The following is a 27,142-nucleotide window of genomic DNA, read 5'->3' as shown; positions in this document are numbered from 1 at the left end:
AATAAACAGAGCAAAGATTGCCCTGCCTCAGCTAGAAGACAGGCAGAAGATGGCAGTGTGGCAGTGGGTACATTGGTATCCTGGCAGTTGGACAAAAGAACATGGACTACATGCTCCTCCACCACCCTAAGTGGCAGCCTCCCTCACTGACGCTCCCTGTGCCGACACCTGTAAGGCACCCTGATAACTGTAGTCCCATAGGGCAGCCATCTTGGGTCCTGTAGGTGCAGCCAGGGGGCACTGCAGGGATTCATCATCCCTACTTTAAGGCACTTCAACTGACCCAGAACTGCTACCCCAGCACTAGAAGTACTTTCAGGTCCAACAAGAAAGAAGAAACTCAACCACATCCTAGTAAGATGGAGTCGGGTAGAAGAAGGACAAAGTTCAGCTGGAGGAGTGGAAAGAGAGATTAGAAAGTGAAGAAGGGGAATTGTATGGGCTTGAGCTTATTAAAGCAGCCTTTTTGGAAGGTACTTTGTATAATAAAACATACATTTGTGCCCAGGACTTGAGCAGGTTTGGGGTGTTGCAATGCCCCCTAGTGGCCACACCATCCATACACCATATTGCAGTATACAGTGGCATGGAAATACAGGACCACTCTGCAGCAAACACAGGATGAGTGCAAGGCAGGAAAAGAAGACAATACTATACAATAAATAAATAAATAAACAAACAAATAAATAATCAAATAGATAAATAAATAAATTAAATAAATAAATCAATAAATAAATACTAGATTACATCTCGTCTGAAGAAGGGGCCTGAGTTGCCTCGAAAGCTGGCATATTGTAATCTTTTTAGTTAGTTAATTAAAGGGGTCATTTTGCTTGGCTTTTCTCTACATTCATAACGGCTAACACGGTACAACAGGTAAGTACATAGAGAGTGACAATTTCAAATAGATAGTAATAACTAAATAATAACAACTAATAACAAAATGCAGCCATAGTAACAAATATATGGCACATAAATACGCGACTTGGAGCAGATCTGAGGATGGGGGGGCAGTCCGGACAGCCAAAGGGTAGAAGCTGCTGTAGTACCTGGCAGAACTGGTTCAGAACTTTCTACCAGGTGGAAGTGGGACGAGCAGACCATGGGAGGTGTAGTAGAGGTCCGTCGTGAAGCTGTAGGCTTTGCTGATACAACACTTTGTGAAGATGTCTGAAACAGCGGGCACTGAGGACCCAAGGACCTTCTTAGCAGGGTGCGCTGGCCATTGTAGGACCTTATGGTCAGAGACACCACAGTTCCCAAACCAGACAGTGATGCAGTTTGTCAGAACGCTCTCCATGGCTCCCACTGTAAAATAAAACTATAGGATGATGATCTTTGGTGTTTGTTGTGCCTTTGCCTTCCTTTTATGCTTGTGTGAAATAAACAAGAGACCAGGGCAGCCTGAATGAGGTACCACCGCTGTCCGCTGGCACCAAATCGATGAACATAAACTCGTCTAAATCACTGAGCCGGGTTACCTTCATTTACCTGGAAAAGCTTCTCACAAGTAAATCGAGGAAGCAGACGAGCTTTGTGTCTCCTCCAGACCTGAGTGGCGAGCTGAGCAGGCCAGAACCTGACAAACTGTCACAAACCTCCAGAATTTTCCACATAAATCACTGAGAGTGACAGGTTGGTCTGTGAGCTTTAAGGACAGGCTCTGTAAGTTAATAGAATTTATTCAGATAACTCGAATTTACTTTGTTTGTAGAACAACAGAAACTGATTTTAAATTGTTTTAATTAAGCTTAACCCATCAAACTCCATGCATATGGATGACCCCATCCATCTTTGGCCAAATCATCCCCTTTTTCAAACCTACGTGAAGTAGATGATCGAGCATGTGTGGTGGGGCGGTGGGTTATCCCTGTTGAGACTTTCCACTATGGTGGTTTAGATTGGCTAACTGTTCTTCTATTGTCTATGTTTCAGCATCATGAGTCTCAAGCTTCAGGAAACCAGGATCCATTTCCGCTGGACAGCGAAGTCCAGAAAAAAATAGAGGAGAAACTTCTACACATCCTCAACACCAGGACAGAAAAGGAGCTGAAGTCTCTGAGGAAAATCAGGGTAAAAGAAGGCCTTGCTAATTTTGGGTGGCAGGAAGATGTTGACTCGATACGTAAGGTGACTGGCCTGACCATAAACTAAAAGCGAATAAGAGCTGTGATTGAAGGGGAATAGTATGGTGGATCCCAACTGTTATTATAAAATGAGTTCCTCAACAAGAACACTGGGGTGTGGATGGAAACTGGTTAAGGGGACATATTGTGTGAAAGCTTTTCCTCACATAGATCACCATAAAGGCATGAAATAAATTGACCAAGTAGTGTAGTGGGGAGAAGGACCTCTAGGACCTCAAAAACTTGAATTGATGTTATTTTGGAACAGTTATTCAAATAGGAATGGGAGCCTTGTTAAGATGTTCTTATCAAATTGTTCAAATGTTCCTACTGATGTCTAGAATTCATGTAAGCCTAAGGGCAAGCCATTAAATGGCAAAGATCTGCAATGAAGTATAAGATGGTTGGTCCAACTGGGATCACCAGTAAATGGTTTGCTTAGAGAATCCCACTTAGAGACTCAGAGACTGACTAGAAAATGTGTTTCAGGGTCTGTGATGTTGTGCCCACCAGTACTAAATGACCGACTGAAGAGTGTCATATTAAATACTCACCACGTATACCTCTGTGTATCTCTAACAGGTGGAGGACCTGAAGGAGGTGGGCTGCATCTCTTCCAACATGATCGAATCATTTAAAAAGGTAAAGTCAGAAATATGGGAATGGGACTTGAGGGGGTCCACGGTGATGTGGGCATGAGGGCACTGTCAGCATACGGGCACACACCCCACATCCACTGAGTTCATTTTATACAGTGCATCCGGAAAGTATTTACAGCGCATCACTTTTTCCACCTTTTGTTATGTCACAGCCATATTCCAAAATGGATTCAATTCATTTTTTGACCTCAGACTGGGGCGACGGTTCATCTTTCAGCAGGACAACGACCCTAAGCACACAGCCAAGATATCAAAGGAGTGGCTTCAGGACAACTCTGTGAATGTCCTTGAGTGGCCCAGACTTGAATCCGATTGAACATCTCTGGAGAGATCTTAAAATGGCTGTGCACCGACGCTTTCCATCCAACCTGATGGAGCTTGAGAGGTGCTGCAAAGAGGAATGGGCAAAACTGGCCAAGGATAGGTGTGCCAAGCTTGTGGCATCATATTCAAAAAGACTTGAGGCTGGAATTGCTGCCAAAGGGGCATCGACAAAGTATTGAGCAAAGGCTGTGAATACTTATGGACATGGGATTTCTCAGTTTTTTTATCTATACTAATAAAAGGCAAAGCCCTCACTGACTGACTGACTGACTCATCACTAATTCTCCAACTTCCCGTGTAGGTAGAAGGCTGAAATTCCTTACAGGCTCATTCCTTAAAGCTTACTTACAAAGGTTGGGCAGGTTTCATTTCGAAATTCTACGCGTAATGGTCATAACTGGAACCTATTTTTTCGTCCATATACTATAATAGACTTCTGCTCGATGCCCGTGGGAGGCGGAGTTAAGCCTCCCACGTAATTTAGTGCCTGCCCATATAAGGCCGTCCGTCAGCGGCAATCCAATAGAAACACTGCCGCTAAATATTCGCGGGTGAAGGACTGTGCTTATGCAGAGGAAGATGAGATGGTCAGGGTGGTGTTTGGCACAAACTCAGCGAAACTGCGAGAGAAACTTTTAAGTGCCGGGTCTTAGCTAACATTAAATACAGCCCGAGGTTCGATTCCCGAGAGGGGGTGCACTGAGTATGTATGCGCGCTTCTCGATTCATTTTACCCTCGCATCCCCTTGGTTTGAGATGTATGAAAAAATATGCGGTTAACGCAGAAAGACAGATCACCAATTGAAGATTTATGAATAATGGATACTTTATTCGCGATCAATGATTGTTTTGGTAAAGCCATACTCAGTGTATTCATTAGATGAACGGTAAAAAAGTAAGAGCGAGGGGAGGGTGACTTATTGAGGCACGCAGGCAAAACCACAATAGCACGCGGGCTCGATGTACTGTAGTGTGCGTCAACTCGATCTGAATTGCGCGATCACATTCGAAAAAATAATCTTTTCAAGTTCTATTTAGTCCATATGTGTCAAACTCAAGGGCCGCGGGCCACATCCTGCCCTGCGTGTAATTATATCCGACCCGCGAGATCATTTTATATACTGTATTATTGTTATTAATGGCCCGGGGATGTGAAGCGCTGGTAACACAATAAACTACAGATCCCATAATGCAGCGCTTCAGCTGCCTTGCCGAACACTTACCGCGTTAATCAAGTCTAGCTTATGATGCTGCAAGTTATTGCGAAGCTAGCTCACACGATGCTGAAGAGAAAAGTTGATTCTGAAAATAGAGCCTTTAAAAATCGATGGGAGGCTGAGTATATGTTTACTGAACCCATGTGTCTCATTTGTGGAGCTAATGTGGCTGTAATTACAGAATTTAATCTAAGACGGCACTATGAGACAAAACATCAGGGTAACCTGAAAGACCTTAATGCAATGCACAAGATACAGAAAGCAGAAGAGCTAAAGAAGAATCTGACACTTCAGCAGACGTTTTTACCCGTATAAAATCACGAAGTGATTTCAAGTGAAGCTACTTTTATGGGAGACACAAATGCACCAGTTCACCTTGCCTCACTTTCCCTGTTGCCAAGTAATATTGAACCAAGTCGTCACTACGGTGTTCCCAAATACGCACTTTGCTGATAAACTGAGCGCACTGCTCACTGAGTTCGCATGGCGCTTTGGTGACTTTGAAGAACAAAAACAGAATTTTGAGTTGTTTCGCAACCCATTTGTCGTCGATGTGGAAACTTCACCTGTGCAGATTGAGATGGAGGTGATTGAGCTGCAGTGTAATGGCACACTGAAGGCAAAGTACGATACTGCAGGGCCCGCACAGTTTATTCACTCCATTACCGCAAAAATGCTCCAGCTCCGTCTACATGCGGCTCGAACCTTGTGCATGTTTGGTAGCACATATCTGTGTGAGAAGCTCTTCTCAGTGATGAAGACCAGCAAAACAGCACACAGGAGTCGCCTCACTGATGAGCACCTGCAATCCATCCTGAGAATCTCCACAACACAGAACTTCACACCAAACAGAAATGAACCTGTGGCCAAAAAAAGATGCCAGGCGTCCAGCTCTGATAAAATGACATAAGAGCAAAGACAACTGAATGATTTGATTTGTTATTGCTGAAAAGAACACACTTTATATATATAACACTAGAGGGCACTGTTGCTCTGCTTACCCAACAGACAGACACTGAGGACACAGTTTATTTTTCTCAGGCTCTTTCCAATGCTCTCTAGCAGCACAGCCCCAAACAAATAGGCAATACAGCACACAATTATTCTTTCTTTCTTTCTTTCTTTCTTTCTTTCTTTCTTTCTTTCTTTCTCTTCTCCCCCATACCTCCCAGCAAGCATTCTCCACTCCTCCCAACTCTGGCTCACTTCTGTGAGGTCTGTTCAGTCCTTTTATATTGACCAACCCGGAAGTACTTCTGGGCTTCTGCTCACGTGGCCTACCAGCACTTCTGGGTTAAGCAAAAATCTTGTCTCTTGCATATTCACATCATCCCCTGGTGGCACCCACGGCACCCAACAGAGCTGAGATACAGAACTCCAAGTCCCAGGATGCCCTGTGGGACTCTGGGGCACTGATGTATAAAGCAGGAGAGCTGCCATCTAGCATCTTGGAGGAGGTAGTGCCCATAAAAAAACTGCCTTCCCCATCCTTCCATATCCGGGGCGTCCCGGCTGGTTTCGGCTGCTGGCTGTCTGTTACTATATATTGTCAGACATGAGTGATTAGGGAGCAGCTAAAGGGCCAGATGAGCAGCAAGAAACCGTAAGGCAAGGGATGGCGACAGTGTAGTAACCGCTTTCTCTTTATTTCAACAGGAAAGACGAGAAAACGCCGCCGTGAATTCATCTCCAAAACCATAGCCAGAAGTCAGAGCTGCTTCCAGGTTCCTTTATTTCCTCCGGTCCTGCAATGATGACGTCATTTCATCCCAAGATCCTCAGCACCTCCTTTCCCAGCATTCCCACCTCACAAAATGTCAGTGTTTCACTATACTTATTGTATCTTTTGATGAAGATACAGTATGTATATATATAGTGGTATATGGCTGGCCAATACCCCCAGGTCGCTAGATGGAGCCCTCCCTGCATGATGGAGGTGCCCCAAATGCCAGCAGGAAATCCTGGACAGTGGAGATTTTATCCACAGCCCTGCTGGATACCATGGGGGCCGCTAGAGGACGCTGCAGGGAGGAACAAGGATTACTTTCCCTACAGCCCGGAAGTACATCCCAGTCACGTGGATAGAAGAAATGACGTACTTCTGGGTTGAAGAAAAGGTTTTTATCTGACCCGGAAGTGTTACCAGTAACATGGACAGAGAGAAACACTTCCGGGTCAAGGACTATAAAAGACTGTGGGAGATCCCAGATGGACAAGCTGAGTCGGGTTGCAGGGGACAACACGTCTGGGAGAGAGGAGGATTTGATTATTGATTGTTCTTTATTGATTTATATGAGTATTGTGGAGTGGAGGGTGCTTTCTGCACTGTATTATAATAAAATGTCAGAATATTGGATTTTTATCTGGTGTCTGGCGTCTGGTCTGAGGGTTCAAGGGGACGACAGCACCGTCTATCTGTCACTATATCTCTCTATTATAAAAAGAAATCCTGGAAAGCAAAAGTAAGGCGACGATACGTGATCTTCTCGCAAGTTCTCGAAAGATATTTAAAAGACCCACGAGACAAAGGAGACTTGCCACGGAGCGTCTCGCGGGGACTGTAAACATGAGGCTTGGTGCCTAGAGATTGTCCCAGGGTCGTCTCGCGGAGATGTGGAACATGAGATTCTTACAAGACTCACCTTACTTACAACAGATATCATACAAGAGCACATGCATCAAAAAACAGTCAGTCGCAGTAAAAGCATGTAGTGCACACAGGTCATGTGCTCTCAACACATATAAAGTGTATCAGGACAACACGGAGAATAGACACCCAAAGGCGTTGCAGAGAAAAAAAGGCAGATAAGAGATTATGAAACCAGTAAAATTCAAAAGTATTGTAGCGTCCCAGCCACGTTGAGGCCTTTTTGGTTTTAAGTGACAGTTCTGTCCGATTGACAGATGGTGGAGTACAACACGAAGACTAATAGCGGGGTATTGAATGATGCGGTGGGGGGGACGAGACGCGGGGGATGAGGGGTTGAAGAAGGTGCTAGAAAGTTGTGTTTGGGGTTACGAAGTCCGCGATTGTTCAAGTAAAACTTTTGTGACACTTTATCACGTCAGTCGCTACAGTATTAAAGAAAAGATAGAAAAGATCGCATTACCGCAAACAAAACGTGATTAATCATCAGAACCAGGTGTAATTGAAAAAAGAGCAGGACAAATTGAGGTCAGAAATAAAAGGCAAAGAGTAGACAACAAAGTCTTTTCGCATTCGCATCATTCTTATGCACAAAACGTGGATTTACACAATAATAGACCATACACTACGAGAATCTGTGGTCCCGCAACAGTTAAAGCAACAACAAGTTGAATTTCAAAGAATACACAATTCTGTCAGGTGTGTATTGATGATCACGGAGAAGCGATGCAAATTTTAACAGACAAAAAGAAAGGTAATGTATATATTCCAGGAATAACATTACACACCAAAGAAGATCGTGATATGCCATTCGTATTAAAATGTTTACAGTTTACCGTGAGAATAGCTTTTACTATGACAATCAAAAAATCACAGGGACAAACATTAGAAAAAGTCAAATTATTTATTAGAGAAACAGACACAATAATCACTCACAGGCTGTTATACGTTGTGTTGTCACAATGTATCTCCAAACAATATTGTTTTTAATGAAGCTTTAAAGTAAAAGTGCAAATAGTGAAATTGAAACAATTCTAAAGAAAAAAAAATGTAAATTGTATATCCAATTAACCAAACACAGGGGTTGGTGAGCGAAGCGAGCAGGGGGCGAAGCACCCTTGTATATATATATATATATATATATATATATGGTTGAAATAGTTTTACTGTCAAATAATGCAAAGAGCAAGCGACACGTGTTGCGCCCTAATTCTGGGCTCATCAGGCATACACACTCACTGCACTCCCTCTCGGGAATCGAACCTCGGACGTCAGCGTTATTTGACAGTAAAACTATTTCAACCATTCTATATGATCTGCTTCTCGCAACTGAGATGGCGCGGTGGCGGATGTTAGCCGACTTGCTGACCAACAACAAGCGTTACCTGATAGGTAACCACCCATACAATCAGACTGTGAGTCAGACTATGAATGCCTTGAATATATATATATAGTGGGATATGGCCGGCCATTCATTCCAGCCAATACCCCCAGGCCGCTAGATGGAGTCCTCCTTGTGACATGGAGATGCCCCGAATTCCAGCAGGGCATCATGGACTATGGAGTTTTAATACACAGCCCTGCTCGATAACGTCGGGGTCACCAGGGGACGCTGCAGGGAGACACAGAGACGTTTATTTTCCATACAACCCGGAGGTAAATCTCAGTCACATATTTGGAAGAAATAAAGTGATTCCGGGCTGATGAAGAAAAGAAGTTTTTACCTGACCTGACCTGAAGTGATAGAAAGTCACATGGACTGAGGGACAGAAACACTACCGGGTCATGGACTATAAAAGGATTATGGGAAACCCCAGAAGATTGAGCTGAGTTGGGAGGCAGGGTGGCTAAGGGTCTGGGAGATTGGAGGATTGTCTATTTGATTATTATTAAGTATAATGGAGTGGTGGTGCTTTGTGCACTTATTTCTAATAATAAATTCAACATTTGGATTTTATCTGGTGTCTGGCGTTTGATCCGAGGGTAAAAGCGAGCAAGAGCACCGCCTGTTTGTCACTATATATATATATATATATATATACATACAGTGGTGTGAAAAACTATTTGCCCCCTTCCTGACTTCTTATTCTTTTGCATGTTTGTCACACAAAATGTTTCTGATCATCAAACACATTTAACCATTAGTCAAATATAACACAAGTAAACACAAAATGCAGTTTTTAAATGATGGTTTTATTATTTAGGAGAAAAAAAATCCAAACCTACATGGCCCTGTGTGAAAAAGTAATTGCCCCCTGAACCTAATAACTGGTTGGGCCACCCTTAGTAGCAATAACTGCAATCAAGCGTTTGCGATAACTTGCAATGAGTCTTTTACGGCGCTCTGGAGGAATTTTGGCCCACTCATCTTTGCAGAATTGTTGTAATTCAGCTTTATTTGAGGGTTTTCTAGCATGAAGCGCCTTTTAAGGTCACGCCATAGCATCTCAATTGGATTCAGGTCAGGACTTTGACTAGGCCACTCCAAAGTCTTCATTTTGTTTTTCTTCAGCCATTCAGAGGTGGGTTTGCTGGTGTGTTTTGGGTCATTGTCCTGTTGCAGCACCCAAGATCGCTTCAGCTTGAGTTGACGAACAGATGGCCGGACATTCTCCTTCAGGATTTTTGGTAGACAGTAGAATTCATGGTTCCATCTATCACAGCAAGCCTTCCAGGTCCTGAAGCAGCAAAACAACCCCAGACCATCACACTACCACCACCATATTTTACTGTTGGTATGATGTTCTTTTTCTGAAATGCTGTGTTCCTTTTACGCCAGATGTAACGGGACATTTGCCTTCCAAAAGTTCAACTTTTGTCTCATCAGTCCACAAGGTATTTTCCCAAAAGTCTTGGCAATCATTGAGATGTTTCTTAGCAAAATTGAGACGAGCCCTAATGTTCTTTTTGCTTAACATTGGTTTGCGTCTTGGAAATCTGCCATGCAGGCCGTTTTTGCCCAGTCTCTTTTTTATGGTGGAGTCGTGAACACTGACCTTAATTGAGGCAAGTGAGGCCTGCAGTTCTTTAGACGTTGTCCTGGGGTCTTTTGTGACCTCTCGGATGAGTCGCCTCTGCGCCTTAGGGTAATTTTGGCGGCCGCCACTCCTGGGAAGGTTCACCACTGTTCCATGTTTTTGCCATTTGTAGATAATGGCTCTCACTGTGGTTCGCTGGAGTCCCAAAGCTTTAGAAATGGCTTTATAACCTTTACCAGACTGATAGATCTCAGTGACTTCTGTTCTCATTTGTTCCTGAATTTCTTTGGATCTTGGCATGATGTCTAGCTTTTGAGGTGCTTTTGGTCTACTTCTCTGTGTCAGGCAGCTCCTATTGAAGTGATTTCTTGATTGAAACAGGTGTGACAGTAATCAGAAAATTGAACTCAGGTGTGATACACCACAGTTAGGTGATTTTTTAACAAGGGGCAATTACTTTTTCACACAGGGCCATGTAGGTTTGGATTTTTTCTCCCTAAATAATAAAAACCATCATTTAAAAACTGCATTTTGTGTTTACTTGTGTTATATTTCAATCAATCAATCAATCAACATTTATTTATATAGCACATATTCATACAAACAGTAGCTCAAAGTGCTTTACAAAATGAATAGAGAAATAGAAGACACGATAAAAAATAAACATAAGTCAACATTAATTAACATAGAATAAGTAAGGTCCGATGGCCAGGGTGGACAGAAAAACAAAAAACTCCAAAGGCTGGAGAAAAAATAAAATCTGTAGGGGTTCCAGACCAGAGACCACCCAGTCCCCTCTGGTCAATCTACCTAACATAAATCAAACAGTCCTCTTTGTATTTAGGGTTTTCATGGAAGGACCTGATGATGATGATGGTCACGTAGACTTCTGGCTTTCAGTCCATCAATGTTGGAGCATCATGATGCTTTGAGTAGGTGGTGGTGGCGCAGGCCGCCACCACAAAGAAACCGGAAAAAGAAACAGAAGAGAGTAGGGGTCAGTATGGATTTTAGAGCCACTGTGAATAGTTATTATGAAGAATTGAACATACAGAGTATCAGGATTAAGTTAAAGTGAAGTTATAAAAGGCCATGTTAAAGTAATGTGTTTTCAGCAGTGTTTTAAAGTGCTCTACTGTATCAGCCTGGCGAATTCCTATTGGCAGGCTATTCCAGATTTTAGGTGCATAACAGCAGAAGGCCGCCTCACCACTTCTTTTAAGTTTAGCTTTTGGAATTCTAAGGAGACACTCATTTGAAGATCTAAGGTTACGATTTGGAATATAACGTGTCAGGCATTCCGATATATAAGATGGAGCAGATTATTTAAGGCTTTATAAACCATAAGCAGTATTTTAAAGTCAATCCTGAATGACACAGGCAACCAGTGTAGTGACATCAAAACTGGAGAAATGTGTTCGGATTTTCTTTTCCAGTTAGGATTCTAGCAGCTGCATTCTGCACTCGTTGCAAATGATTTATGTCTTTTTTGGGTAGTCCTGAGAGGAGTGCGTTACAGTAATCTAGTCTACTGAAAACAAAAGCGTGAATTAATTTCTCAGCATCTTTCAATGATATAAGAGGTCTAACTTTAGCTATGTTTCTTAAGTGAAAAAATGCTGTCCTAGTGGTCTGATGAATATGTGATTTAAAATTCAGATTACAGTCAACGGTTACCCCTAAATTTTTTACTTCCGTCTTAACTTTTAATCCTAGTGCATTAAGTTTATTTCTGATAACCTCATTGAATCCATTATTGCCAATTACTAAAATTTCAGTTTTCTCTTTATTTAGTTTGAGAAAATTACTATTCATCCATTCAGAAATACCAGTAAGACATTGTGTTAGTGAATCAAGAGAGTCGGGTCATCAGGTGCTATTGATAAGTACAGCTGTGTGTCATCAGCATAGCTGTGGTAGCTCACGTTGTAACCTGAGATAATCTGACCTAACGGAAGCATGTAGATTGAGAACAGCAGCGGACCCAGGATAGAGCCTTGTGGAACACCATATCGGATATCATGTGTCTTTGAGATTTGATTACCACAACTCACAAAGAATTTTCTCCCTGCCAGGTAGGATTCAAACCAATTTAAGACACTGCCAGAGAGGCCCACCCATTGACTAAGGCGATTTCTAAGAATATTGTGATCAATGGTGTCAAATGCAGCACTCAGATCTAAGAGGATGAGAACAGATAAATGGCCTCTGTCTGCATTTACCCAAGTCATTTACTACTTTAACGAGTGCAGTTTCTGTGCTGTGATTTGTTCTAAAACCTGACTGAAATTTATCAAGAATAGCATGTTTATTGAGGTGGTCATTTAACTGCATAATGACTGCCTTCTCTAGAATTTTACTTAAGAAGGGCAGGTTAGAGATGGGTCTAAAATTTTCAAAGGCAGAGGGGTCAAGATTATTTTCTTGAGCAGGGGTTTAACTACAGCAGTCTTAAGACAGTCTGGAAAGACCCCCGTATCTAATGATGAATTTACTATGTCAAGAATATTGTCAATTAGCACGCCTGATATTTCTTTGAAAAACCTGGTTGGTATTGGGTCAAGGACGCAGGTGGAGGTTTCAGTTGAGAGATTATTATGTACTTCAGGTAAATCTATCCTGGTGAAAGCATTTAATTTGTTTATAATGGAGTACCGGGGCTTTGGAGGTTCTGCAGTGTTGGGGAGATATACTATGTTATCTCTAATATCATTAATTTTTGATTGAAAAATACAGCAATGTTCTCACAGGTTTCACTGGAAGTATTCTGGGGGCATTCCTTTGAGTTACCTGGGTTTAACAGACGATCAATTGTAGAAAATAAGACTCTGGGATTACTAGCATTGTTATTTATAATATTAGAGAAATAGCAGCGCCTCTCAAGACGGACTGTGTTATTGTATTCTGTTATTTTAGCCATCAGTATCTCATAATGGATAGTTAGTTTAGTTTTCCTCCATTTACGCTCAGCTCTACGACATGTTCTCTTTAAATCAGACACTCTTTGGGTCTTCCATGTTATAACAATACTAGAAGATTTTTTAACTGTCTTTTCAGGTGCAACTATGTCAACAGCAGTTCTTACTTTAGAATTAAAGTTTTCCACTTTACTATTTACATTATCCTCGCTATTATAGTTGGCATTATAAACGGACTGATTGCTTAGAATAGTTGTAAGCTTTAAAGCTGCTGATGAGTCAAAGAAGCGTTTTTTAACAATGTGCTTCTCATGAGTGTTTTCTATCTTTATTTCTATATTAAATAGTAGAAGGAAATGGTCTGATAGACGAATATCAATGACATGCTTTATATCAACTTTAAGTCCTTTAGTAATCACTGAGTCTAACGTATGACCTGCTTTATGTGTAGGCTGATTAACGAGCATCTCAAATCAAAAGAGTCCAGGATGTTCATGAATTCCTTTACTTTTAGATCACACTGATTGTCGACATGAAAGTTAAAGTCGCCGACTATTAAGAGTGCGTCATAGTTTGTAACTAAAATTGACATTAAGTCAGAGAATTCCTCAAGGAAAGACGCGTTATATTTAGGAGGTCTATACACGGATATTTGACTAATGGTTAAATGTGTTTGATGATCAGAAACATTTTGTGTGACAAACATGAAAAGAATAAGAAATCAGGAAGGGGGCAAATAGTTTTTCACACCACTGTATATGTGTAACCACTGCAGTTACTGTAGATGTCTTTAGATCCCCAGGTTCTCACTTCTTTACACTGCACTGGTATCAATTTGTCATAAATATGCGTGGGAGACAGTTTAGGGGCAGACCGGTAGTTGGTGCTGTACCTGCCCCTTTCCTGCCAACGTCCCATATATCTGTTGTATTCAGTTCTGTTTTGGACTCAGTCTGTAAAGACCTTTTTTTTTTGCATCATGTTTTTCAAGTAAATGGGGTGGCTACCCCAAATTTTTATCTGTATTTTTACTCTATACTACTCTATGTACTCTTTTGTGATTTTAGCTTTAGACATTGGCCTCAAGCGTGTACTTCAATTTCATTTAAATGCAATGAATGCAGCAGGGACGGAGCTCAGGTTTGGCAGTGACAGAGAACAGGGGGGCATGGATTAAACACAATCAGTCTAATACACTTACATTAGCCACGACAAAGTACATGGTTGCTTCAATTCTGGCCACAGCCACAACATTAATAGACAATAATGTGTAAATGTGTCTTACAAAAGTAAATGAATTACAGTCAAAACCTTTACATACAACAAACTGTGCATCAGAGCACCATAACTTCTGTGAATTAAAGTAACATTAGTTAGGAGTCACCTTGGTTCAAAGCCCATGAACTCTAATGATGACAAAGAGATCAATTAACAGTATCTATGTGTATGTCAATAGAGGACAGCAGAAAGAAATGTGCAGCTGCTGATTTCCTATAATATTTATGAAAGGGTGCTAAATAAAAGATAATCAGTGAAAGACGCCATCATAATAAATAAACAGAAGACGTGCTACAGTACATAACAGACAGACATTGAAGGTGCTGTGGAAGGACATTCAGCTGTTTGCAGCCCACACACTGTGGACGGGTTGACCCCGGTGAAGACCACACTTCGTTTGGATGCTGATTTGACATTAGAAGCCCCCCTCTCTCCTATCACACACATACTACAGTCTTACTTTTCATATGTGGTGCTCATATAACCCCAAAACTCTGTTAGCCAGGATTGTATGTAATGTCCTGCAGTCATCTTCTTTAAACATTTCATCAATATTGTGAAACGGTGATGAAGGGCTGAGCCACTTAAAACTCTCTGGATAAGTCAGCTGTAAGCACAAAGCAGAGCAATGAAGGACAAGACAAAAGACAAAGGTCTGGAGTGGCTGTACATACATTTGTATCTCATCTGACACATGCAAACTCCAATGACAACGTCAACGTCTCCACCAATCACTGGCTGACACCTCACAGGTAAGCTGAGCTCTCCCATCACCTGATTTCTCCTAAATGATAGTTCCTGCCAACCTAAACATCCTCTTTTCTTCCTAACCAATCAGAAGCTGTCACAAACTTCCTGCTCCAATTCCCATTGGTCAACTCATCAGCGGCCGCAGGGTTTCTATTGTTTTGTGTGCCTCTGCTTTGTTTCTTCTCTAATTCACAGGTGATTATTTCCCATTTGCTGTCCAGTATGATTCTTTTTCTTTTGGTTCTCTAGTTAAGTTTTTGCCATGAAGACTTCAAGCTGCCAACAGCCATTGGGTCTACTTGAGCTGTCATTATGGTCTGTGTGCTTTGTCTCAGTCCGTCTTTACCAATCAGACTGGAGTTTGGTTTCCAGTAAAAAAAACAAGAAACAACAATCACCTTAAAAAGCAGAGCAGGTGCATCAACACAAAGCTAAGAGACAGAACGAGAATGTGGGCAGGTGGGTGACGATGGGCACTTAGAGCCCACGCTTTTGAATTGGCCACCTGGATTATAAAAATAATCTGATTTCTATATTCAGTGTAATATGTGTTATACACCACACCATAACATTCATCCACAGACAGTTAATTTCATCCACTACGACACTGGCAGGACACATGCTATCAAACGCGGCTGAACATACAGCCCTACGGGTGACAACATCATTTACTTTTATTTTAGATTGTCATACATGTGTGAAGCCCTCGGTCCTTAAACAACAAACCTGACAGACACCAAAAGGTAGGACATTAATGGTGCTCATTCAACGTCCCCCTATTGCTGTTCAGGAGCCCTTGAACCCAACACCGTCGATAATGTCACCGAGATGAGCTGACACATAGGGACAGATCTCTCAAGGCCAGGCGATATTCCATAAAGTGCTTTATTCCAAAACAAAAAGTGCAAAAGTGCAGCGTCAAAGTTCAATAAATAAATCCATAAAAATCAAGTGTCCAGTGGGGTTAAAACCATCGACAATAAATAAATCCTTTAAAATGAGGTAAAAAATGTAGAAGTTAAAAACGCAGTCTCTCACACAACCTTCTTGTTCTCTGGCCCACCTCCATCACTCTCTCCCCGGCTCACCATTACTTGCAGCCGCGGAGACCAACAGTCACGAGCTCCTTCTGTCAACCTCCGTCCGTCTCGGACTCCATCAGGACGTCACTGCCAGACCGACGAGGCTGGCTCTCCTCCCGTAGTCGCTCCTCAGATCCAGCGGGATGACACCTCTCCTAGAGCGCCTCCATCTAACGCTCCTTCGCGGGGCCCCCGCTCGTTCTGTCGCTCTCTCAAGGTGGCCAGATCATCCAGCCTAGACTGCCACTGCCGTACTTTAACCTCCTTCTCACATCGTTCTACCTCCTTCCATTTCTTTCCCTGATTTCTCCCTTTTTTTTCCACGATTCCTGATTTACAGTCTCAACAAAGTCAGCAGGAGTTAACAGGTTTAAGTTAGTCAAGATGAGAGTCACTATGGTTTCCACTCCGCTCATACATCGAACTAGAAAGTGTTAATTACTGCTTTCGTACCAAATAAAATATGATACTTCTTTATTCTGAACAATCTCTTCTCATTCACTCTGCAGAGTACATTTACATGTTCTTTAATTAACATTCATTGCAACCATCCTGCGCCTATTCCCAGCCCATAGGTATTAAAGAAAAACTGCAGATATCTGGCTATTTGTATTTTAATGCCACTGAATGAAAGCACAACTTTAGCTTATTTACACAATCTTATCTGACAGAGGGAATCAACATAAATTACTATTTCAGTGAACCTAATATTTTAGGTCGTTCGTGTGCTGTGTGTGAAGAGCCCTTTGTATTTTCTTCCAGTTGAACTTTCCAGTGTGTTGGCTTTCCAACTGCCAGACAAGAAGATCACTTAGCTGAGTGGAGTGGACGTGGCTGTCCAGGTCTGGTCATCTTCAGCAGCAGACTTTCATAACGGAGGATTTCTGGAAAGTAACTCTGTTTCTCAGCTGTTCATTTTAAGTATAAGAACTCGTAATAAAACAAACTTTCAAGAAAGGTGTAGAAATGTTTAATAAGTTTTTGTTGTATATTTAAGATTTACACAGCAAAATGCTTGAGTATTTGCACCAGATTTTTATATAAATGTAAAACGTACAGCACTGGAATGTGTTATGTTCATAATATTTCTAATAGCATAAAAACAGGTTACGACCAATAAACCATTTTAAATTGTAACAACTTAAAAAACAGATTTAATTCAGTATAAAACAAGTGAATTGCACTCAATCACTCTAAATGATTTGCCTCAACTTAAAAATCGTGAGTTCAATAAGATAAAAAGAATTAAATTGGTTCAGATTGAAAATATTACGTGTGAATCACTACCTTAATTATTTGAAGTTGAATGGCGGTTATACTTTTTACAGTGAGAGAGGCGGACACAGAGGTGCAATTTGAGTAAAATCAGCCATTCGTCAACAGAGACGTGACCCATTCTTGTTCTGTGGGACTTACGACGGAGCAGCAGAAACCTGAGAAGAGCAACACGGCATGCATGGGGCGTCCTGAGCCCGTTCAGCTGTGACAGTCAGGGAGAGACGGCGAAGGTTATGGCGTCAAACACAAAGCACGGGACAGAATAATATAGATGATAAAAAAATCAAAACATTACAACATCCTTCATATTAACGATTTTATTTATTGTTCTTTGTAAACTCGCAATAATTCTGTGGGTGAAAGGCAGGAGGCCAGTGTTGAGACAAACCAGGAACGTGTCGCACAACACCCGGAGCTTGAGGTCCGTAAAGCCTCCGATCGTCCAAGTTTAAAATGAGGAAACGATTTATTTTAGTGTAATTTACACGTTCTGATATTAATAAATTTCTTCTCAGTGGGCTACCGAGAGTACCTATTTGAGATTATCGATTAAAATAGGTCCCCTTTGAAGAAGAACCTAAAATCGAAGATTTTAAAAATTTGTAAACGCCTAATTGAGTTTCTTGCTCTTTCTATCTGATCCTCGTTTCTGGTGGACTGTGGACCGTGCAGCACCGCTCGACATTCTGAACATTGGTGGTCATCACGTCCCCGACCGTACATTCCTTCTAAGTCAGAGAGGGTTTTCTGAAAAGAAAAATTCGGCTATTTCTTTGCAGCTTTAAATGTCATTGAGACAAATAACAGAAACCTTGAGTCTTTCAGAAGGAGTACACATCTACTTTGTTAGCAGGCGATGATCTCCTGTAAGATTAACCGGAAATTTCTTCTCGGAGCCCAAACATCTCTAGTTAATTAAAACTAAATTCAAGGTACGGTCAACCTGAATATTTAAAAAGCAAAGGGAAACACAGAGAAATAATGAACTACTACTCTGTTTGCCAGCACCAGCTCACAGCGCCCCCTGCCTGTCATTAGCGGTCTAACAATCACTTCTAAAAAACCGTGTTGTTTCAGCTCAACTTCTGCTGCTTCGCCCGCTGGTTCTTGTTCATCAGCCTCCGTATTCACAGGGCTCGTTGGGTGCCTTTAGCTTACTGAAGGCTGCAGTTCAATGTGCATCCGGTCCAGACAAATATAGTCGCCGCATCCACTTTGTTAGCCGGGGTGCAAGTGCTATTTTTGAAAATCTTCAGTTCTTTCTCTTCCAGATTGTCCACGGCTTTAGTCAGGAAGCTCAATAAAACGTTTATCTCTACGGCGCTGGCTGTGCCTTGAGCAAAGTGTGGCAGGTTATTCTCGGAGACCATGGGAAGGACATTCCGGTATCGGTGTGAACTACGTGTTCATATAGGAGGCAAACATCGCTTAAGGAGAGCGATGACCACTTCTGATAAGCCGCGGCCTCCTCGCTCGTTCAGCTCCTCCTCTGCCGCTTCACCTGCTCGTGGCAGTTTGTGATGCCGCCCTCCAGTATCTCCTCGTGGAATCGAGGCGTGAAGGGCATCTTAGCCTTTGGAGCCAAACAAATCCGCGGTAGCAACTGTCTAGTGAACAAGAAAGAAAGAAAGCTGTAAACGTTGTTTTCAATCTCCATTTTTATTTATCCGTTTCACTGAACACACTTGGGAAACACCGTTCGGGATGAGGCACAAGCCATGGAAGAATCCTGGACGGGACGAACAACACCCGGGACCACGAGGACATCCAGTCTTCATCTGGGCTGATGTCTTCCGCGGTATCCACTAGCAATCGAGGTGTGGAGGACAGTTTAGCCTTTGAAGCCAAACAAATCCTCTATTAACCGGCGGGATAGTCGCAGAAACCTACAGTGCACGCCGGGCTGTAATTGGAAGTCCTAACTTCTCATAAGCCACAGCAACCTCGTTCGCCTATCTCCTCCTCTGCCGCTTCACCTGCTCGATGCAGTTTGTGATGCTGACCTCCAGTGTCTCCTCGTGGAATTGAGGCATGGAGGACAGCTTAGCATTTGGAGCCAAACAAATGCGCGTTAGCTAGCGGCGGGGCGGTCGTAGAAACTCTACGGTGTCTGTTTGCCGGCACCACCCCACAGTGACCGCCTACCTGTGATTTGGAGTCCCGAAGTAACTTCTGATAAGCCATAGCCGTCTCGCTCGTTCAGCTCCTCCTCGGCGGCTTCGCCTGCTTGTGGCAGTTTGTGGTAGTAAGTGACGGGGCGGTCGCAGAAACCCTTAGGTGTGACTGCCTATAGAAGTGTGGCGACGACGACACGAGGTGGAGCAACCGCGTGGGTAAAATTAATAAAAAAGACAACGTCTACACGCGAGTCCGGAGTGGTGAAGACGATCTGCGCTGACGGCACCAAATGAGTGCCTAACAGAGGACTACAACGACAGAAGCCCCAGCGCGAGAACCGAAGCCCCGGCGAACTGAGCCATTCAAGCTGCGAGACTTCAGAGAACGCGCCTCGAACTGGATGTGGTGTCACAAATAAAATAAAACAAATTGAAGTCATGCTTGGGATTATTTTTTCTGTACTTCACACTTTCTTTATACTTTCGTTATGGTTTTTACAACACGTAATCCGAAACATATTAGATAAGTCAGGCGAAAGGCTGGGCCAACTCTGGACGGGACAATCGCGGTCTTCATCTGTCGTTTCACTTGTCACGGGGAGCGCAGAGACCGCACAGATTTGGAGTATTTACGGGCAGAAGTCTGCCATCTTCATGGACACAAAAGATCCCAAAAAGTATTAACAGGTGTGGGGGCACTTTAAATGTTTTATACCTGATAGTCGTTTCTGAGGCTCTGGACACAAGGGTCTGGAGTGCTCCACGGTCACGAATGATGTCCAGACTGAGCACAATGCCTAACAGAATATACTGGCCATCTCGGAAAATAAAGTCAGTAGATTTTAAAGCACTGCTAGCGTCTTCGTTCTTTTATTTGTTTAGAGCTGTATCGCTTTAAATGTTAAGCATTGATAACAATTCATAATTACTTAGAAACTGAAAATACTGTACAGTAAACCTAAACGTTACTTTAAAAGATAAGAAAAATACTGAAAATTAAGGAAATGCGCGTGGGTCTATTTTTCATCATCATACCCTGGCCGCCCAGCATAGCTTCGGATTGCTGGCGGAGCCAAAGACAAATCAGTAAATAAAAAGAAATAGATGGGGACTTGGCAGGTTTCTTCTGTGTCATTTCTCTCTTTTTCTTTTTTCATTTCTTACATTTTCTACACAGAGCGATTCTGATACAGTGGGACAAAGATAACTGGGAAGTGGCGGAAGGCAGGGACCAACCCTGGACGGGACAGTCGCAGTCCCAGCCTTTGGAGCCAAACAAATCTTCTTTATTAACCTGGGGGACGGTCGCAGAAACCCACAGTGCCCGCCTGCCTGTCATTGGAAGTCCCAAACTAACGTCTGATACGCCCCGGCCACCTTACACCTCCCCGTTCGCTCAGCTCCTCACCTGCTCGATGCAGTTTGTGATGCTGACCTCCAGTGTCTCCTCGTGGAATTGAGGCATGGAGGACAACTGAGCCATTGGAGCCAAACAAATCCGTGTTAGCAAGCGGCGGGGCGGTCGCAGAAACCCTCAGGTGTCTGATTGCCGGCACCACCCCACAGTGCCCGCCTGCCTGTCATTTGGAGTCCCGAAGAGACTTCTGATAAGCCACAGCCATCTCGCTCGTTCAGCTCAGCTCCTCCTCCTCTGCGGCTTCACCTTCACGGGGCGGTCGCAGAGACCCTTAGGTGTGACTGCCTATAGACGTGTGGCGACGAGGCAACGAGGTGGAGCAACCGCGTGGCTGACATGAATAAGAAGACGACGTCTACACGCGAGTCCGGAGTGTTGAAGATGATCTGCGCTGACTGAGAGGCCCTGAGGAGTCGGCGACGAGAACGCACAGCAAGCGCGATCTGCACTAACACAGTCCGCTACTGAAATAATGTGGCGTCTCTGTCTGGATGATCCTCCGTGGGCTTCAGATGATAAGATGACACGTATTTTTGTTCGGACTCGGATGTGGTGTAGTGCTCGGAGGCGCCAGTCGTGTGCAGATCTCAGTGTTAGAGAGCCGGTAACACCTCATCCATCTGAGCTAACAGAGGACTACAACGACAGAAGCCGCAGCGCGAGATCCGAAGCCCCGACGCCGTGAGCCATTCAAGCTGAGAGACTTCAGAGAACGCGCCTCGAACTGGATGCGGTGTCACAGATAAACTAAAACAAATCGAAGTCATGCTTGGGATTATTTTTTCTGTACTTCACCCTTTCTTTATATTTTCGTTATGGTTTTTACAACACGTAATCCGAAACATATAAGATAAGTCAGGCGAAAGGCTGGGCCAACTCTGGACGGGACAACCGCGGTCTTCATCTGTCGTTTCACTTGTCACGGGGAGCGCAGAGACCGCGCAGTTTGGAGTATTTACGGGCAGAAGTCTGCCATCTTCATGGACACAAAGGATCCCAAAAAGTATTAACAGGTGTGGGGTGCACTTTAAATGTTTTATATCTGATTGTCGTTTCTAGGGCTCTGGACACAAGAGTCTGGAGTGCTCCACGGTCACGAATGATGTCCAGACAGAGCACAATGCCTAACAGAATATACTGGCCATCTCGGAAAATAAAGTCAGTAGATTTTAAAGCTGTTCTTTGTTTAGAGCTGTATCGCCTTAAATGTTAAGCATTGATAACAATTTTAAATTATTTAGAAACTGAAAATACTGTACAGTAAACCTAAACGTTGCTTAAAAAGCTAAGGAAAATACTGAAAATAAAGGTCATGCATTTGGGTCTACTTTTTCAGCATCACCCCACCCTGCCGCCTGCCTGTCATTTGAAGTCGCACAGCCACCTTCCTCCCCACAACTCGTCCTCTGCTGCTTGTCCTGCTCGTTCTCAGTATCATCAGGGTCTCGGTGGGCGCGTTTCACTTGCTGTCATGCTCAGTGAGCAGCCTGACCAGAGGACACGTCGTTGTCACCGCATCCACTTTGCCAACCGGGACAATATTGGCAAATGTCTAGATGATGTCGCACATCAGACCTTTAAACGTTTCAGGTCTTTCTCGTCCAGATTGTCCAGGTCTCCAGTCAGGATGGTCAGTAAGGTTTTCATGTCTGCAGAACTGGCTGTGCAAACATCAGAATTCGACGTTTATTGTCGTTATCGACCTCACAGCACGATGACCCGTCTGGTAAGCAGATCTATGTGGACTGCCGGTGCATGCGAGACATGCAGCCATTTTTGGTGCTGAACAGCGTCGTTCGACTGTAACGAAAAGCCTGGGGGCGGTGGGGGCGATTCCGGGGCGTGTCCAGGGATTTCAGGGCGGAGCTCTCAGTTATAAATATGTGAGCAAGACGTCCATAAAGGTAAACACGTAAAGTGCCTGAATTAACCTGTGTTAATTATTGTGCATGAGGACGACGGCGAGGTGACATTTTATATTTTATATACGACAGTGTCCTGACTACGCGACACGCACGAAACAGACTGTCTAAGTGCTGTGTCTGCACCCGAAACACACGCTGCTCACGTCGCTGCTCTTTTAGGCGCCCTCTACTGGCAGACCCGGGAAAGCTCTCGTCCATTGCCGGCGACGGTCTCTGAATAACCGACGACGATCAGCGTTGTAAACGGCCGTTTGACTCGCACGCACTGACAGTTATAACAGGCCTGCTTTCCGGACGAGTTATCCTGCTGTGAGGTCGACAACGAGAAGAAATGTCAAAAACTGCAGACAAGAAAACTTTACTGACCATCCTGACTTGGGCCCTGGACAATCTGGAAGAGAAAGATCTGAAGGAGTTCAAAGGTCGGATGAGCGACATCACCCGGACAGATCGCAATTGGGTGCCGGCTGGCAAGGTGGATGAGACGGCTGGCACTTGTTCTTTGGCCAGGTTGCTTATTGAGCACCACACGATGATGAAGGCACCCAAAGAGACCCTGGAAATACTGAAGCAGATGGACAAGAACGAGCTGGCGAACCAGCTGGACGAAGAGCTGAGGTGCTGGAAACACCTGCAGTTAGTTAATTTCTAGTATTTTCCTTAGGTTTCTAAATACGATTTAAGATACACATTTAGTACTTTTAGTTTTTGTTTAATTTGAAATTGTTAGTGTTAGTGTAATGAAGCCCCAACCCAATAACTCAATGAGAATGTTAACACTGCTGTAAAAATAAACAGATTTTTCTTTTCTTTAGAAAATACACTGAATCAGAAGGACAGCGCCATGCTGGTCAACTTTCCACACGTCCAGGATATTTTGATAGACTGTCCAAAATCTGGACATCACCTTCGGGTCCCTCCAGACTCTTCTGTCCAGCCCTGCAGAAACGACATTCACATAAAGAGCACGAAATCTGTGATCTGAGCAGAAAGAAGGCCGTGCCGGGGTGCATCACCTGCATCATCACCTAGTTGTCTTTTTGGAACAATTTGGATTTTAGTTTTTTCTGAAATAATTTTAAAGTTTTAAGTTTTAAACAATTCTCTGACATTTGTGCTCTCATTTTCCTACCAAAAAGAAACTATTAAATGCCATATATTCAAAAATGTATTCAAATGAAGTTCTGATTTTTGATTTGTTTCTCAGTGTGAGTCGGTGTATGTAACCTCCATCCACGTGTCCACAGGGTCTCCTCACGTTCTCTGAGACCACCTCCTCCATTTTCAAGCATTCTGGACAAACATCCATCCACCAGGTCTGCACATGGAGGTCCCCTTAGTCCTCTAGTCCTTTACTCTCATATTCAAGCCTGGTGGTGTGTGGCACATTGTACTTCCATTGTCATGGACAATTACCTTGATACTGGACTGCACATCCCATAGTGAGGTGGTCACCATGCAGGAATCAAGTGCCACATCTGCTGAAGGCACAACCAGTGTGGTAGGATGAAAGGTTTATTGAGCATCATGACTACAGCCCTGGATAGATGGATAGACAGACAGACCTAAAGTGCACAACACAATTCAAGTGCAGCACACTTTTTGGGACCCCTTGTGCACATGGAGAAGGCAGGCTAAAGCCCGTGGTCTCTCCAATGCTGTGTTATCTGTGCTAACCTAACAACTGTAGTGGCAGACGTGAACCGTGACTGTCCTGTCCAGGCTGCTCCCTGCCATTTGGCTTACCTTGCCCACACTGTTTCAGACGGACTGTGTTTGGACTCCAAAATGAATGCTTTAGTAAAAGAGCTTCACCTTTGACTCCTCATCAAATTCAAGGCATCTCCCCTGAGCTCTCAGAGCCGGATGGCCTCTGCTGTGCCTTTGCTGTGGGCTTCTGTCAGAGTCGTCCTCTGTTAGGTATTCAGCTAGATGAAGTGTTACCAGCTCTCTGCATCGAGACTGGCACACCTCTGTAAACTGCACCTGGCACCACACACACCAGTTCAAGTCCTGCACTCCGAACATAAAAATGTCATCGTAATCACCTGAAGTCTAAGGAGGAACTCAAGACGGAGACAGCAGACAGCCCTGAAGTGCACTCATTATTTCAGTAGCAGTCCGTGCCGAGTGCTGATCGCGCCTGATTTCTCGTCACCAACTCCGTAATCCTACTTATAGGTAGGCAGCCAAAACCCTACCAAGCACACACTAAGGACAATTAGGATTAATAAAGTATCTATCTATCTATCTATCTCTATCTATCTATCTATCTATCTATCTATCTATCTATCTATCTAAGAATCGCCAATGCGCCTAAACATGAAAACTCCATGCAAGGAGAACCCGGGAAGGGAACCCTGCGAGGCAGCAGCGCCACCACTGCGCCACCTTGCCGCTTGGACCCGCAGGCATTTCCTTAATTTTCAGTATTGTCCTTAACCTTTAGGTTTAATGTACATTATTTTCAGTTTCTCAATAATTACAAATTGTTTGCAATGGTTAATATTTAAGGCAAAATTATCTCTAAACAAGTAACAAAATGAGACTTTAGAACTGCTATAAAATCAACTGATTTTTCCTGTTCTTAGAAAAATAAAAATCACTGAATCAGAAGAGCAGCACGTCCAAGGTCAATGCTCAGCATGGCCAAGATATTCTTTGTGACACTCCAGACCCTCATTAACGACAATCAAACAGACACATTTGAGGTGCGCCGCACACCTGTTAACACTTTCTGGATCGCCTCGTGTCCACGCAGATGACAGACTCCAACCCTGCGGTCTCTGCGCTCCGCGTGACAATTAAAGCGACAGATGAGGACCGCGACTGTCCCTTTCATGGTCGGCTTACCTTTCTCATACCGGATCGTATGTGAAATTACATAAATACAAAAAAACTTCAAGCTTTATTTCAACTTCTTTGTGTTTTATCTGTGGCTCAACGTCCAATCCGAGGCGTCTCCCCCTGAACTCTTCCTGCCTAATGGGCTCACGGCGGTGTCGTCCTCTGTTAGACACTCAGTCAGATGAGGTGTTACCGGCTCTCTGCGTCGAGGTTTGCACACCTCTGTAGCTCCACCTGGCATCACATACCCCAGTCCGAGTCCGTCACCCAGAAACATAAAGGCGTCGTCTTGTCATCTGAAGCCCACGGAGAGGCACCCAGACGGAGACGCCACATCACTGCAGTAGCACACCGTGCTGAGTGCCGATCGCGTTTGCTGCGCTCTCGCTCGTCGCCGACTCCTCAGGGTCTCTCTATCGTCACAAATGATCCTTCACTACTCCAGGCTCGCGTGTCGACGACGTCTCCTTATAAAAGTCAGCGGCGCGATCGCTCCACCCCGCAGAGGCTCTTTCTGATGACTGGTAGCGTTGCCTTGTTTCCTCGCCTCTATATTAGGTAGGCTGTCACACCTTAGGGTTTCTGCGACCGCCCGTCGCTTGCTGCCTCGGATCTGTTTGGCTCCAAATGGCTAAGCTGTCCTCCATCCCTCAATTCTACGAGGAGACACCGGAGGGCAGCATCACAAACTGCATCGAGCAGGTGAAGCAGCGGAGGAGGAGCTGAGCGAGCGAGGTGGGTGTGGCTTATCAGGAGTTACTTTGGGACTTCGAATGACAGACAGGCAGGCGGGCGCTGTGGGCGGGTGCTGGCAAACAGAGCCGTAGATCCTTTATTTTTATTATATTCCTTAACATATAAATCGATGTATTTTTAACGCACTTCAGCGTTTGACGTATACATTACTGGCGCTGCTCTTTTAATGGCGATACAGTAACATTGAGAATACGAAAAAAGTGGAGGTGTCAATGAAAACATTCGCGAAAACGTGCGGTAAAGAACGGTGTTCAGATTGAAAGAGGTGCCGGTACTGTCCTCTTCAAGCACTGATGTGCTGTATACTGAAGTTTTATTCAATTAGAAAATGTTGGTCTCCGTAAAGAAGCTTCACTGAAAAGTGAATAACTAAACACGCTGTTGGTGAGAACATACTGTCTAAGCACAAAGAAACATCTTCATATGCAATGAACACTTCACAGAATGAAATGGTGTTTGGTCAAGCAAAAGGTCTACCAGGAACCACACAACCTGGTAATGAACCATATAGTGATATGAAATATTCAAAAGTGCAGTGCCTCTAAGGTTAAGATGAGGGATTTGGGAAAGTTATCTGACTCAAATAATGATGGCTGTCAAGTGAGTCAACTTCACCTCCTTGCAGTTCCAGAAGGGAGGTCCCGGGATCCAGAGATATCCTCTCTCATGGGTTTGGCACATTTGGCACCGGCAGCAACCAGAGACCTGTCCCCATGGCTGAGAAACGCTGTGCCTTATACAAACTCGGTGTGAGGACACTGAGACTTGAAGTTGGGTTTGTGTTAAAGTTAAAGTCTGCCTTCTGGTGCAGCTGAATAACGTC

The sequence above is a fragment of the Polypterus senegalus genome, chromosome 10 (genome assembly GCF_016835505.1).
Source record: "Polypterus senegalus isolate Bchr_013 chromosome 10, ASM1683550v1, whole genome shotgun sequence".
In the NCBI taxonomy this organism is placed as follows: domain Eukaryota; kingdom Metazoa; phylum Chordata; class Cladistia; order Polypteriformes; family Polypteridae; genus Polypterus; species Polypterus senegalus.
The sequence above is the reverse complement of the archived record's forward strand: the minus strand, read 5'-3'. Positions refer to the sequence as shown.